General features: G+C 49.0%; 9 non-coding genes across 9 annotated transcripts; all 9 read left to right on the top strand.

The window, feature by feature from the left end:
- The first annotated feature begins 600 nt into the window (after positions 1 to 600).
- On the top strand, positions 601 to 672 carry trnad-guc (transfer RNA aspartic acid (anticodon GUC)). The gene has a single exon. It is a non-coding gene; the product is annotated as a tRNA-Asp (tRNA).
- Positions 673 to 1,981: 1,309 nt separating this feature from the next.
- On the top strand, positions 1,982 to 2,053 carry trnad-guc (transfer RNA aspartic acid (anticodon GUC)). The gene has a single exon. It is a non-coding gene; the product is annotated as a tRNA-Asp (tRNA).
- A 1,309-nt stretch (positions 2,054 to 3,362) lies between these two features.
- trnad-guc (transfer RNA aspartic acid (anticodon GUC)) lies at positions 3,363 to 3,434 on the top strand. Its single transcript has one exon. It is a non-coding gene; the product is annotated as a tRNA-Asp (tRNA).
- A 1,309-nt stretch (positions 3,435 to 4,743) lies between these two features.
- On the top strand, positions 4,744 to 4,815 carry trnad-guc (transfer RNA aspartic acid (anticodon GUC)). Its single transcript has one exon. It is a non-coding gene; the product is annotated as a tRNA-Asp (tRNA).
- A 1,309-nt stretch (positions 4,816 to 6,124) lies between these two features.
- On the top strand, positions 6,125 to 6,196 carry trnad-guc (transfer RNA aspartic acid (anticodon GUC)). The gene has a single exon. It is a non-coding gene; the product is annotated as a tRNA-Asp (tRNA).
- Positions 6,197 to 7,505: 1,309 nt separating this feature from the next.
- Positions 7,506 to 7,577, top strand: trnad-guc (transfer RNA aspartic acid (anticodon GUC)). Its single transcript has one exon. It is a non-coding gene; the product is annotated as a tRNA-Asp (tRNA).
- A 1,309-nt stretch (positions 7,578 to 8,886) lies between these two features.
- trnad-guc (transfer RNA aspartic acid (anticodon GUC)) lies at positions 8,887 to 8,958 on the top strand. Its single transcript has one exon. It is a non-coding gene; the product is annotated as a tRNA-Asp (tRNA).
- Positions 8,959 to 10,267: 1,309 nt separating this feature from the next.
- On the top strand, positions 10,268 to 10,339 carry trnad-guc (transfer RNA aspartic acid (anticodon GUC)). The gene has a single exon. It is a non-coding gene; the product is annotated as a tRNA-Asp (tRNA).
- Positions 10,340 to 11,648: 1,309 nt separating this feature from the next.
- On the top strand, positions 11,649 to 11,720 carry trnad-guc (transfer RNA aspartic acid (anticodon GUC)). The gene has a single exon. It is a non-coding gene; the product is annotated as a tRNA-Asp (tRNA).
- The last annotated feature ends 1,046 nt before the right edge of the window (positions 11,721 to 12,766 follow it).

The raw sequence follows: 12,766 nt of genomic DNA, 5'->3' as shown, positions 1-12,766 counted from the left end.
TCTAAACTCGGGCCGAACAACGCCCTTCTACCCTCCAGAATATTCTAAACTCTCTCGTGGGGGTCGCGGACTCAAATTACGAACCGTGAGCGAGCGCCACGTGGCACCTTCAGAACAAAGATGGGAGTTTGGCGGACCGCGACCGGAGTAAATGACTAATTTCCGGATCCGAAAAGGTTGTTCCAGAAAGTGGTTTAGAGCCCGTTTCAGAGCATTTGGAACACAATGAAATAGGTTTGTAGTAAAGTATAAAAAAATGTTATTGGCGATATCGGCCTGGAGCCACTTAGCCTTGTGGCTTCAGCACCAAAACACCACCTCAATCCTGGCTCACCCGGAGCCACCCAAAGACCCGTCTCACCGTCCGACCCCGGGGAGCCGCTCTTAAGCACCCCCTCCGACCGGACACCGGAGTGAAAGAGCCAGCCTGCGGAGCTGGAGGACCAGGGTCCTGGTACCCTAAACACCCAGACGCTACTGGTACCATGAACAGCACTCTGTCAGATACTCGGGCGCATTTTGCTTTTCACTCATGCTGTGGTTTCAGGACCTTCTGTTAGGACCTTCAGTCAGCTTCTTCAAAGAAGAACAAAAGAGCTGTCCTCGTTAGTATAGTGGACAGTATCTCTGCCTGTCACGCAGAAGACCGGGGTTCGATTCCCCGACGGGGAGACTTCTTGTTTAGTACGATGATAACTACATGATTAATTCAAGTAAACAATGGTCATTAAGAAAATAGACTCTAGAAGTTGCTTCTCAATGCTGCAGCTGGATCAGAGGAAACTCCGATTGAGGTAGGATTATATACACACAGAAAATGTCATTGAAGAAGTTCTGAAGACTTAAAATATTTCTGTCAAGTAAAAAGAGCAATTATTTAGGACAGCATACAGCATCACTCGGATCTGAAAGTCAACCTGCAGCAGAAGTTGTCTGAGATATCCAAACAAGGTTTTAGAGGGACAGAGCAGATGTTGTGTCTACAGCGGTGGTGCTAAAACTCTGGTTCTTTGGTCGCTCTCCTCTTCTTCCTCACTGCTGATCTGTTCCAGTCCTTGTTCTGGAGCTAGTGATGGTTTTTGTGCTTTCACCTACACTTTAAAATGTCCAATTTTCAGGAAGAAAAGAAACTTATAAACTGCCTGACACAGGGTGATGGATGGTTTCTAAGCCCTGGAAGGTGCTGAAGAGGTGAAACAACCGTGAATGAGCGTCTTTGGGGTCCCAGAGACCCCGTTGGAGGTCCTCTAAAATTCTTGAGAACCGGGCCGAGGACCGGGACTTCCAGCCGACCGAGTCCGAGAAAGGCGCACCGTTGTCGGACACTTTTTCGTCGATCACCGGTCCTCGGCTGGAAGTCCCCACCCGAGCGATTTAGCGGTCTAAACTCGGGCCGAACAACGCCCTTCTACCCTCCAGAATATTCTAAACTCTCTCGTGGGGGTCGCGGACTCAAATTACGAACCGTGAGCGAGCGCCACGTGGCACCTTCAGAACAAAGATGGGAGTTTGGCGGACCGCGACCGGAGTAAATGACTAATTTCCGGATCCGAAAAGGTTCTTCCAGAAAGTGGTTTAGAGCCCGTTTCAGAGCATTTGGAACACAATGAAATAGGTTTGTAGTAAAGTATAAAAAAATGTTATTGGCGATATCGGCCTGGAGCCACTTAGCCTTGTGGCTTCAGCACCAAAACACCACCTCAATCCTGGCTCACCCGGAGCCACCCAAAGACCCGTCTCACCGTCCGACCCCGGGGACCCGCTCTTAAGCACCCCCTCCGACCGGACACCGGAGTGAAAGAGCCAGCCTGCGGAGCTGGAGGACCAGGGTCCTGGTACCCTAAACACCCAGACGCTACTGGTACCATGAACAGCACTCTGTCAGATACTCAGGCGCATTTTGCTTTTCACTCATGCTGTGGTTTCAGGACCTTCTGTTAGGACCTTCAGTCAGCTTCTTCAAAGAAAAACGAAAGAGCTGTCCTCGTTAGTATAGTGGACAGTATCTCTGCCTGTCACGCAGAAGACCGGGGTTCGATTCCCCGACGGGGAGACTTCTTGTTTAGTACGATGATAACTACATGATTAATTCAAGTAAACAATGGTCATTAAGAAAATAGACTCTAGAAGTTGCTTCTCAATGCTGCAGCTGGATCAGAGGAAACTCCGATTGAGGTAGGATTATATACACACAGAAAATTTCATTGAAGAAGTTCTGAAGACTTAAAATATTTCTGTCAAGTAAAAAGAGCAATTATTTAGGACAGCATACAGCATCACTCGGATCTGAAAGTCAACCTGCAGCAGAAGTTGTCTGAGATATCCAAACAAGGTTTTAGAGGGACAGAGCAGATGTTGTGTCTACAGCGGTGGTGCTAAAACTCTGGTTCTTTGGTCGCTCTCCTCTTCTTCCTCACTGCTGATCTGTTCCAGTCCTTGTTCTGGAGCTAGTGATGGTTTTTGTGCTTTCACCTACACTTTAAAATGTCCAATTTTCAGGAAGAAAAGAAACTTATAAACTGCCTGACAAAGGGTGATGGATGGTTTCTAAGCCCTGGAAGGTGCTGAAGAGGTGAAACAACCGTGAATGAGCGTCTTTGGGGTCCCAGAGACCCCGTTGGAGGTCCTCTAAAATTCTTGAGAACCGGGCCGAGGACCGGGACTTCCAGCCGACCGAGTCCGAGAAAGGCGCACCGTTGTCGGACACTTTTTCGTCGATCACCGGTCCTCGGCTGGAAGTCCCCACCCGAGCGATTTAGCGGTCTAAACTCGGGCCGAACAACGCCCTTCTACCCTCCAGAATATTCTAAACTCTCTCGTGGGGGTCGCGGACTCAAATTACGAACCGTGACCGAGCGCCACGTGGCACCTTCAGAACAAAGATGGGAGTTTGGCGGACCGCGACCGGAGTAAATGACTAATTTCCGGATCCGAAAAGGTTCTTCCAGAAAGTGGTTTAGAGCCCGTTTCAGAGCATTTGGAACACAATGAAATAGGTTTGTAGTAAGGTATAAAAAAATGTTATTGGCGATATCGGCCTGGAGCCACTTAGCCTTGTGGCTTCAGCACCAAAACACCACCTCAATCCTGGCTCACCCGGAGCCACCCAAAGACCCGTCTCACCGTCCGACCCCGGGGACCCGCTCTTAAGCACCCCCTCCGACCGGACACCGGAGTGAAAGAGCCAGCCTGCGGAGCTGGAGGACCAGGGTCCTGGTACCCTAAACACCCAGACGCTACTGGTACCATGAACAGCACTCTGTCAGATACTCAGGCGCATTTTGCTTTTCACTCATGCTGTGGTTTCAGGACCTTCTGTTAGGACCTTCAGTCAGCTTCTTCAAAGAAAAACGAAAGCGCTGTCCTCGTTAGTATAGTGGACAGTATCTCTGCCTGTCACGCAGAAGACCGGGGTTCGATTCCCCGACGGGGAGACTTCTTGTTTAGTACGATGATAACTACATGATTAATTCAAGTAAACAATGGTCATTAAGAAAATAGACTCTAGAAGTTGCTTCTCAATGCTGCAGCTGGATCAGAGGAAACTCCGATTGAGGTAGGATTATATACACACAGAAAATTTCATTGAAGAAGTTCTGAAGACATAAAATATTTCTGTCAAGTAAAAAGAGCAATTATTTAGGACAGCATACAGCATCACTCGGATCTGAAAGTCAACCTGCAGCAGAAGTTGTCTGAGATATCCAAACAAGGTTTTAGAGGGACAGAGCAGATGTTGTGTCTACAGCGGTGGTGCTAAAACTCTGGTTCTTTGGTCGCTCTCCTCTTCTTCCTCACTGCTGATCTGTTCCAGTCCTTGTTCTGGAGCTAGTGATGGTTTTTGTGCTTTCACCTACACTTTAAAATGTCCAATTTTCAGGAAGAAAAGAAACTTATAAACTGCCTGACAAAGGGTGATGGATGGTTTCTAAGCCCTGGAAGGTGCTGAAGAGGTGAAACAACCGTGAATGAGCGTCTTTGGGGTCCCAGAGACCCCGTTGGAGGTCCTCTAAAATTCTTGAGAACCGGGCCGAGGACCGGGACTTCCAGCCGACCGAGTCCGAGAAAGGCGCACCGTTGTCGGACACTTTTTCGTCGATCACCGGTCCTCGGCTGGAAGTCCCCACCCGAGCGATTTAGCGGTCTAAACTCGGGCCGAACAACGCCCTTCTACCCTCCAGAATATTCTAAACTCTCTCGTGGGGGTCGCGGACTCAAATTACGAACCGTGACCGAGCGCCACGTGGCACCTTCAGAACAAAGATGGGAGTTTGGCGGACCGCGACCGGAGTAAATGACTAATTTCCGGATCCGAAAAGGTTCTTCCAGAAAGTGGTTTAGAGCCCGTTTCAGAGCATTTGGAACACAATGAAATAGGTTTGTAGTAAAGTATAAAAAAATGTTATTGGCGATATCGGCCTGGAGCCACTTAGCCTTGTGGCTTCAGCACCAAAACACCACCTCAATCCTGGCTCACCCGGAGCCACCCAAAGACCCGTCTCACCGTCCGACCCCGGGGACCCGCTCTTAAGCACCCCCTCCGACCGGACACCGGAGTGAAAGAGCCAGCCTGCGGAGCTGGAGGACCAGGGTCCTGGTACCCTAAACACCCAGACGCTACTGGTACCATGAACAGCACTCTGTCAGATACTCGGGCGCATTTTGCTTTTCACTCATGCTGTGGTTTCAGGACCTTCTGTTAGGACCTTCAGTCAGCTTCTTCAAAGAAAAACGAAAGCGCTGTCCTCGTTAGTATAGTGGACAGTATCTCTGCCTGTCACGCAGAAGACCGGGGTTCGATTCCCCGACGGGGAGACTTCTTGTTTAGTACGATGATAACTACATGATTAATTCAAGTAAACAATGGTCATTAAGAAAATAGACTCTAGAAGTTGCTTCTCAATGCTGCAGCTGGATCAGAGGAAACTCCGATTGAGGTAGGATTATATACACACAGAAAATTTCATTGAAGAAGTTCTGAAGACATAAAATATTTCTGTCAAGTAAAAAGAGCAATTATTTAGGACAGCATACAGCATCACTCGGATCTGAAAGTCAACCTGCAGCAGAAGTTGTCTGAGATATCCAAACAAGGTTTTAGAGGGACAGAGCAGATGTTGTGTCTACAGCGGTGGTGCTAAAACTCTGGTTCTTTGGTCGCTCTCCTCTTCTTCCTCACTGCTGATCTGTTCCAGTCCTTGTTCTGGAGCTAGTGATGGTTTTTGTGCTTTCACCTACACTTTAAAATGTCCAATTTTCAGGAAGAAAAGAAACTTATAAACTGCCTGACACAGGGTGATGGATGGTTTCTAAGCCCTGGAAGGTGCTGAAGAGGTGAAACAACCGTGAATGAGCGTCTTTGGGGTCCCAGAGACCCCGTTGGAGGTCCTCTAAAATTCTTGAGAACCGGGCCGAGGACCGGGACTTCCAGCCGACCGAGTCCGAGAAAGGCGCACCGTTGTCGGACACTTTTTCGTCGATCACCGGTCCTCGGCTGGAAGTCCCCACCCGAGCGATTTAGCGGTCTAAACTCGGGCCGAACAACGCCCTTCTACCCTCCAGAATATTCTAAACTCTCTCGTGGGGGTCGCGGACTCAAATTACGAACCGTGAGCGAGCGCCACGTGGCACCTTCAGAACAAAGATGGGAGTTTGGCGGACCGCGACCGGAGTAAATGACTAATTTCCGGATCCGAAAAGGTTCTTCCAGAAAGTGGTTTAGAGCCCGTTTCAGAGCATTTGGAACACAATGAAATAGGTTTGTAGTAAAGTATAAAAAAATGTTATTGGCGATATCGGCCTGGAGCCACTTAGCCTTGTGGCTTCAGCACCAAAACACCACCTCAATCCTGGCTCACCCGGAGCCACCCAAAGACCCGTCTCACCGTCCGACCCCGGGGACCCGCTCTTAAGCACCCCCTCCGACCGGACACCGGAGTGAAAGAGCCAGCCTGCGGAGCTGGAGGACCAGGGTCCTGGTACCCTAAACACCCAGACGCTACTGGTACCATGAACAGCACTCTGTCAGATACTCGGGCGCATTTTGCTTTTCACTCATGCTGTGGTTTCAGGACCTTCTGTTAGGACCTTCAGTCAGCTTCTTCAAAGAAGAACAAAAGAGCTGTCCTCGTTAGTATAGTGGACAGTATCTCTGCCTGTCACGCAGAAGACCGGGGTTCGATTCCCCGACGGGGAGACTTCTTGTTTAGTACGATGATAACTACATGATTAATTCAAGTAAACAATGGTCATTAAGAAAATAGACTCTAGAAGTTGCTTCTCAATGCTGCAGCTGGATCAGAGGAAACTCCGATTGAGGTAGGATTATATACACACAGAAAATGTCATTGAAGAAGTTCTGAAGACTTAAAATATTTCTGTCAAGTAAAAAGAGCAATTATTTAGGACAGCATACAGCATCACTCGGATCTGAAAGTCAACCTGCAGCAGAAGTTGTCTGAGATATCCAAACAAGGTTTTAAAGGGACAGAGCAGATGTTGTGTCTACAGCGGTGGTGCTAAAACTCTGGTTCTTTGGTCGCTCTCCTCTTCTTCCTCACTGCTGATCTGTTCCAGTCCTTGTTCTGGAGCTAGTGATGGTTTTTGTGCTTTCACCTACACTTTAAAATGTCCAATTTTCAGGAAGAAAAGAAACTTATAAACTGCCTGACACAGGGTGATGGATGGTTTCTAAGCCCTGGAAGGTGCTGAAGAGGTGAAACAACCGTGAATGAGCGTCTTTGGGGTCCCAGAGACCCCGTTGGAGGTCCTCTAAAATTCTTGAGAACCGGGCCGAGGACCGGGACTTCCAGCCGACCGAGTCCGAGAAAGGCGCACCGTTGTCGGACACTTTTTCGTCGATCACCGGTCCTCGGCTGGAAGTCCCCACCCGAGCGATTTAGCGGTCTAAACTCGGGCCGAACAACGCCCTTCTACCCTCCAGAATATTCTAAACTCTCTCGTGGGGGTCGCGGACTCAAATTACGAACCGTGAGCGAGCGCCACGTGGCACCTTCAGAACAAAGATGGGAGTTTGGCGGACCGCGACCGGAGTAAATGACTAATTTCCGGATCCGAAAAGGTTCTTCCAGAAAGTGGTTTAGAGCCCGTTTCAGAGCATTTGGAACACAATGAAATAGGTTTGTAGTAAAGTATAAAAAAATGTTATTGGCGATATCGGCCTGGAGCCACTTAGCCTTGTGGCTTCAGCACCAAAACACCACCTCAATCCTGGCTCACCCGGAGCCACCCAAAGACCCGTCTCACCGTCCGACCCCGGGGACCCGCTCTTAAGCACCCCCTCCGACCGGACACCGGAGTGAAAGAGCCAGCCTGCGGAGCTGGAGGACCAGGGTCCTGGTACCCTAAACACCCAGACGCTACTGGTACCATGAACAGCACTCTGTCAGATACTCGGGCGCATTTTGCTTTTCACTCATGCTGTGGTTTCAGGACCTTCTGTTAGGACCTTCAGTCAGCTTCTTCAAAGAAGAACAAAAGAGCTGTCCTCGTTAGTATAGTGGACAGTATCTCTGCCTGTCACGCAGAAGACCGGGGTTCGATTCCCCGACGGGGAGACTTCTTGTTTAGTACGATGATAACTACATGATTAATTCAAGTAAACAATGGTCATTAAGAAAATAGACTCTAGAAGTTGCTTCTCAATGCTGCAGCTGGATCAGAGGAAACTCCGATTGAGGTAGGATTATATACACACAGAAAATGTCATTGAAGAAGTTCTGAAGACTTAAAATATTTCTGTCAAGTAAAAAGAGCAATTATTTAGGACAGCATACAGCATCACTCGGATCTGAAAGTCAACCTGCAGCAGAAGTTGTCTGAGATATCCAAACAAGGTTTTAGAGGGACAGAGCAGATGTTGTGTCTACAGCGGTGGTGCTAAAACTCTGGTTCTTTGGTCGCTCTCCTCTTCTTCCTCACTGCTGATCTGTTCCAGTCCTTGTTCTGGAGCTAGTGATGGTTTTTGTGCTTTCACCTACACTTTAAAATGTCCAATTTTCAGGAAGAAAAGAAACTTATAAACTGCCTGACACAGGGTGATGGATGGTTTCTAAGCCCTGGAAGGTGCTGAAGAGGTGAAACAACCGTGAATGAGCGTCTTTGGGGTCCCAGAGACCCCGTTGGAGGTCCTCTAAAATTCTTGAGAACCGGGCCGAGGACCGGGACTTCCAGCCGACCGAGTCCGAGAAAGGCGCACCGTTGTCGGACACTTTTTCGTCGATCACCGGTCCTCGGCTGGAAGTCCCCACCCGAGCGATTTAGCGGTCTAAACTCGGGCCGAACAACGCCCTTCTACCCTCCAGAATATTCTAAACTCTCTCGTGGGGGTCGCGGACTCAAATTACGAACCGTGAGCGAGCGCCACGTGGCACCTTCAGAACAAAGATGGGAGTTTGGCGGACCGCGACCGGAGTAAATGACTAATTTCCGGATCCGAAAAGGTTCTTCCAGAAAGTGGTTTAGAGCCCGTTTCAGAGCATTTGGAACACAATGAAATAGGTTTGTAGTAAAGTATAAAAAAATGTTATTGGCGATATCGGCCTGGAGCCACTTAGCCTTGTGGCTTCAGCACCAAAACACCACCTCAATCCTGGCTCACCCGGAGCCACCCAAAGACCCGTCTCACCGTCCGACCCCGGGGAGCCGCTCTTAAGCACCCCCTCCGACCGGACACCGGAGTGAAAGAGCCAGCCTGCGGAGCTGGAGGACCAGGGTCCTGGTACCCTAAACACCCAGACGCTACTGGTACCATGAACAGCACTCTGTCAGATACTCGGGCGCATTTTGCTTTTCACTCATGCTGTGGTTTCAGGACCTTCTGTTAGGACCTTCAGTCAGCTTCTTCAAAGAAGAACAAAAGAGCTGTCCTCGTTAGTATAGTGGACAGTATCTCTGCCTGTCACGCAGAAGACCGGGGTTCGATTCCCCGACGGGGAGACTTCTTGTTTAGTACGATGATAACTACATGATTAATTCAAGTAAACAATGGTCATTAAGAAAATAGACTCTAGAAGTTGCTTCTCAATGCTGCAGCTGGATCAGAGGAAACTCCGATTGAGGTAGGATTATATACACACAGAAAATGTCATTGAAGAAGTTCTGAAGACTTAAAATATTTCTGTCAAGTAAAAAGAGCAATTATTTAGGACAGCATACAGCATCACTCGGATCTGAAAGTCAACCTGCAGCAGAAGTTGTCTGAGATATCCAAACAAGGTTTTAGAGGGACAGAGCAGATGTTGTGTCTACAGCGGTGGTGCTAAAACTCTGGTTCTTTGGTCGCTCTCCTCTTCTTCCTCACTGCTGATCTGTTCCAGTCCTTGTTCTGGAGCTAGTGATGGTTTTTGTGCTTTCACCTACACTTTAAAATGTCCAATTTTCAGGAAGAAAAGAAACTTATAAACTGCCTGACACAGGGTGATGGATGGTTTCTAAGCCCTGGAAGGTGCTGAAGAGGTGAAACAACCGTGAATGAGCGTCTTTGGGGTCCCAGAGACCCCGTTGGAGGTCCTCTAAAATTCTTGAGAACCGGGCCGAGGACCGGGACTTCCAGCCGACCGAGTCCGAGAAAGGCGCACCGTTGTCGGACACTTTTTCGTCGATCACCGGTCCTCGGCTGGAAGTCCCCACCCGAGCGATTTAGCGGTCTAAACTCGGGCCGAACAACGCCCTTCTACCCTCCAGAATATTCTAAACTCTCTCGTGGGGGTCGCGGACTCAAATTACGAACCGTGACCGAGCGCCACGTGGCACCTTCAGAACAAAGATGGGAGTTTGGCGGACCGCGACCGGAGTAAATGACTAATTTCCGGATCCGAAAAGGTTCTTCCAGAAAGTGGTTTAGAGCCCGTTTCAGAGCATTTGGAACACAATGAAATAGGTTTGTAGTAAAGTATAAAAAAATGTTATTGGCGATATCGGCCTGGAGCCACTTAGCCTTGTGGCTTCAGCACCAAAACACCACCTCAATCCTGGCTCACCCGGAGCCACCCAAAGACCCGTCTCACCGTCCGACCCCGGGGACCCGCTCTTAAGCACCCCCTCCGACCGGACACCGGAGTGAAAGAGCCAGCCTGCGGAGCTGGAGGACCAGGGTCCTGGTACCCTAAACACCCAGACGCTACTGGTACCATGAACAGCACTCTGTCAGATACTCAGGCGCATTTTGCTTTTCACTCATGCTGTGGTTTCAGGACCTTCTGTTAGGACCTTCAGTCAGCTTCTTCAAAGAAAAACGAAAGAGCTGTCCTCGTTAGTATAGTGGACAGTATCTCTGCCTGTCACGCAGAAGACCGGGGTTCGATTCCCCGACGGGGAGACTTCTTGTTTAGTACGATGATAACTACATGATTAATTCAAGTAAACAATGGTCATTAAGAAAATAGACTCTAGAAGTTGCTTCTCAATGCTGCAGCTGGATCAGAGGAAACTCCGATTGAGGTAGGATTATATACACACAGAAAATTTCATTGAAGAAGTTCTGAAGACTTAAAATATTTCTGTCAAGTAAAAAGAGCAATTATTTAGGACAGCATACAGCATCACTCGGATCTGAAAGTCAACCTGCAGCAGAAGTTGTCTGAGATATCCAAACAAGGTTTTAGAGGGACAGAGCAGATGTTGTGTCTACAGCGGTGGTGCTAAAACTCTGGTTCTTTGGTCGCTCTCCTCTTCTTCCTCACTGCTGATCTGTTCCAGTCCTTGTTCTGGAGCTAGTGATGGTTTTTGTGCTTTCACCTACACTTTAAAATGTCCAATTTTCAGGAAGAAAAGAAACTTATAAACTGCCTGACAAAGGGTGATGGATGGTTTCTAAGCCCTGGAAGGTGCTGAAGAGGTGAAACAACCGTGAATGAGCGTCTTTGGGGTCCCAGAGACCCCGTTGGAGGTCCTCTAAAATTCTTGAGAACCGGGCCGAGGACCGGGACTTCCAGCCGACCGAGTCCGAGAAAGGCGCACCGTTGTCGGACACTTTTTCGTCGATCACCGGTCCTCGGCTGGAAGTCCCCACCCGAGCGATTTAGCGGTCTAAACTCGGGCCGAACAACGCCCTTCTACCCTCCAGAATATTCTAAACTCTCTCGTGGGGGTCGCGGACTCAAATTACGAACCGTGACCGAGCGCCACGTGGCACCTTCAGAACAAAGATGGGAGTTTGGCGGACCGCGACCGGAGTAAATGACTAATTTCCGGATCCGAAAAGGTTCTTCCAGAAAGTGGTTTAGAGCCCGTTTCAGAGCATTTGGAACACAATGAAATAGGTTTGTAGTAAGGTATAAAAAAATGTTATTGGCGATATCGGCCTGGAGCCACTTAGCCTTGTGGCTTCAGCACCAAAACACCACCTCAATCCTGGCTCACCCGGAGCCACCCAAAGACCCGTCTCACCGTCCGACCCCGGGGACCCGCTCTTAAGCACCCCCTCCGACCGGACACCGGAGTGAAAGAGCCAGCCTGCGGAGCTGGAGGACCAGGGTCCTGGTACCCTAAACACCCAGACGCTACTGGTACCATGAACAGCACTCTGTCAGATACTCAGGCGCATTTTGCTTTTCACTCATGCTGTGGTTTCAGGACCTTCTGTTAGGACCTTCAGTCAGCTTCTTCAAAGAAAAACGAAAGCGCTGTCCTCGTTAGTATAGTGGACAGTATCTCTGCCTGTCACGCAGAAGACCGGGGTTCGATTCCCCGACGGGGAGACTTCTTGTTTAGTACGATGATAACTACATGATTAATTCAAGTAAACAATGGTCATTAAGAAAATAGACTCTAGAAGTTGCTTCTCAATGCTGCAGCTGGATCAGAGGAAACTCCGATTGAGGTAGGATTATATACACACAGAAAATTTCATTGAAGAAGTTCTGAAGACATAAAATATTTCTGTCAAGTAAAAAGAGCAATTATTTAGGACAGCATACAGCATCACTCGGATCTGAAAGTCAACCTGCAGCAGAAGTTGTCTGAGATATCCAAACAAGGTTTTAGAGGGACAGAGCAGATGTTGTGTCTACAGCGGTGGTGCTAAAACTCTGGTTCTTTGGTCGCTCTCCTCTTCTTCCTCACTGATGATCTGTTCCAGTCCTTGTTCTGGAGCTAGTGATGGTTTTTGTGCTTTCACCTACACTTTAAAATGTCCAATTTTCAGGAAGAAAAGAAACTTATAAACTGCCTGACACAGGGTGATGGATGGTTTCTAAGCCCTGGAAGGTGCTGAAGAGGTGAAACAACCGTGAATGAGCGTCTTTGGGGTCCCAGAGACCCCGTTGGAGGTCCTCTAAAATTCTTGAGAACCGGGCCGAGGACCGGGACTTCCAGCCGACCGAGTCCGAGAAAGGCGCACCGTTGTCGGACACTTTTTCGTCGATCACCGGTCCTCGGCTGGAAGTCCCCACCCGAGCGATTTAGCGGTCTAAACTCGGGCCGAACAACGCCCTTCTACCCTCCAGAATATTCTAAACTCTCTCGTGGGGGTCGCGGACTCAAATTACGAACCGTGAGCGAGCGCCACGTGGCACCTTCAGAACAAAGATGGGAGTTTGGCGGACCGCGACCGGAGTAAATGACTAATTTCCGGATCCGAAAAGGTTCTTCCAGAAAGTGGTTTAGAGCCCGTTTCAGAGCATTTGGAACACAATGAAATAGGTTTGTAGTAAAGTATAAAAAAATGTTATTGGCGATATCGGCCTGGAGCCACTTAGCCTTGTGGCTTCAGCACCAAAACACCACCTCAATCCTGGCTCACCCG

Source organism: Cololabis saira, chromosome 13 (assembly GCF_033807715.1).
Source record: "Cololabis saira isolate AMF1-May2022 chromosome 13, fColSai1.1, whole genome shotgun sequence".
Taxonomy (NCBI): Eukaryota; Metazoa; Chordata; class Actinopteri; order Beloniformes; family Belonidae; genus Cololabis; species Cololabis saira.
This window is presented reverse-complemented; position numbering and strand designations above follow the sequence as displayed.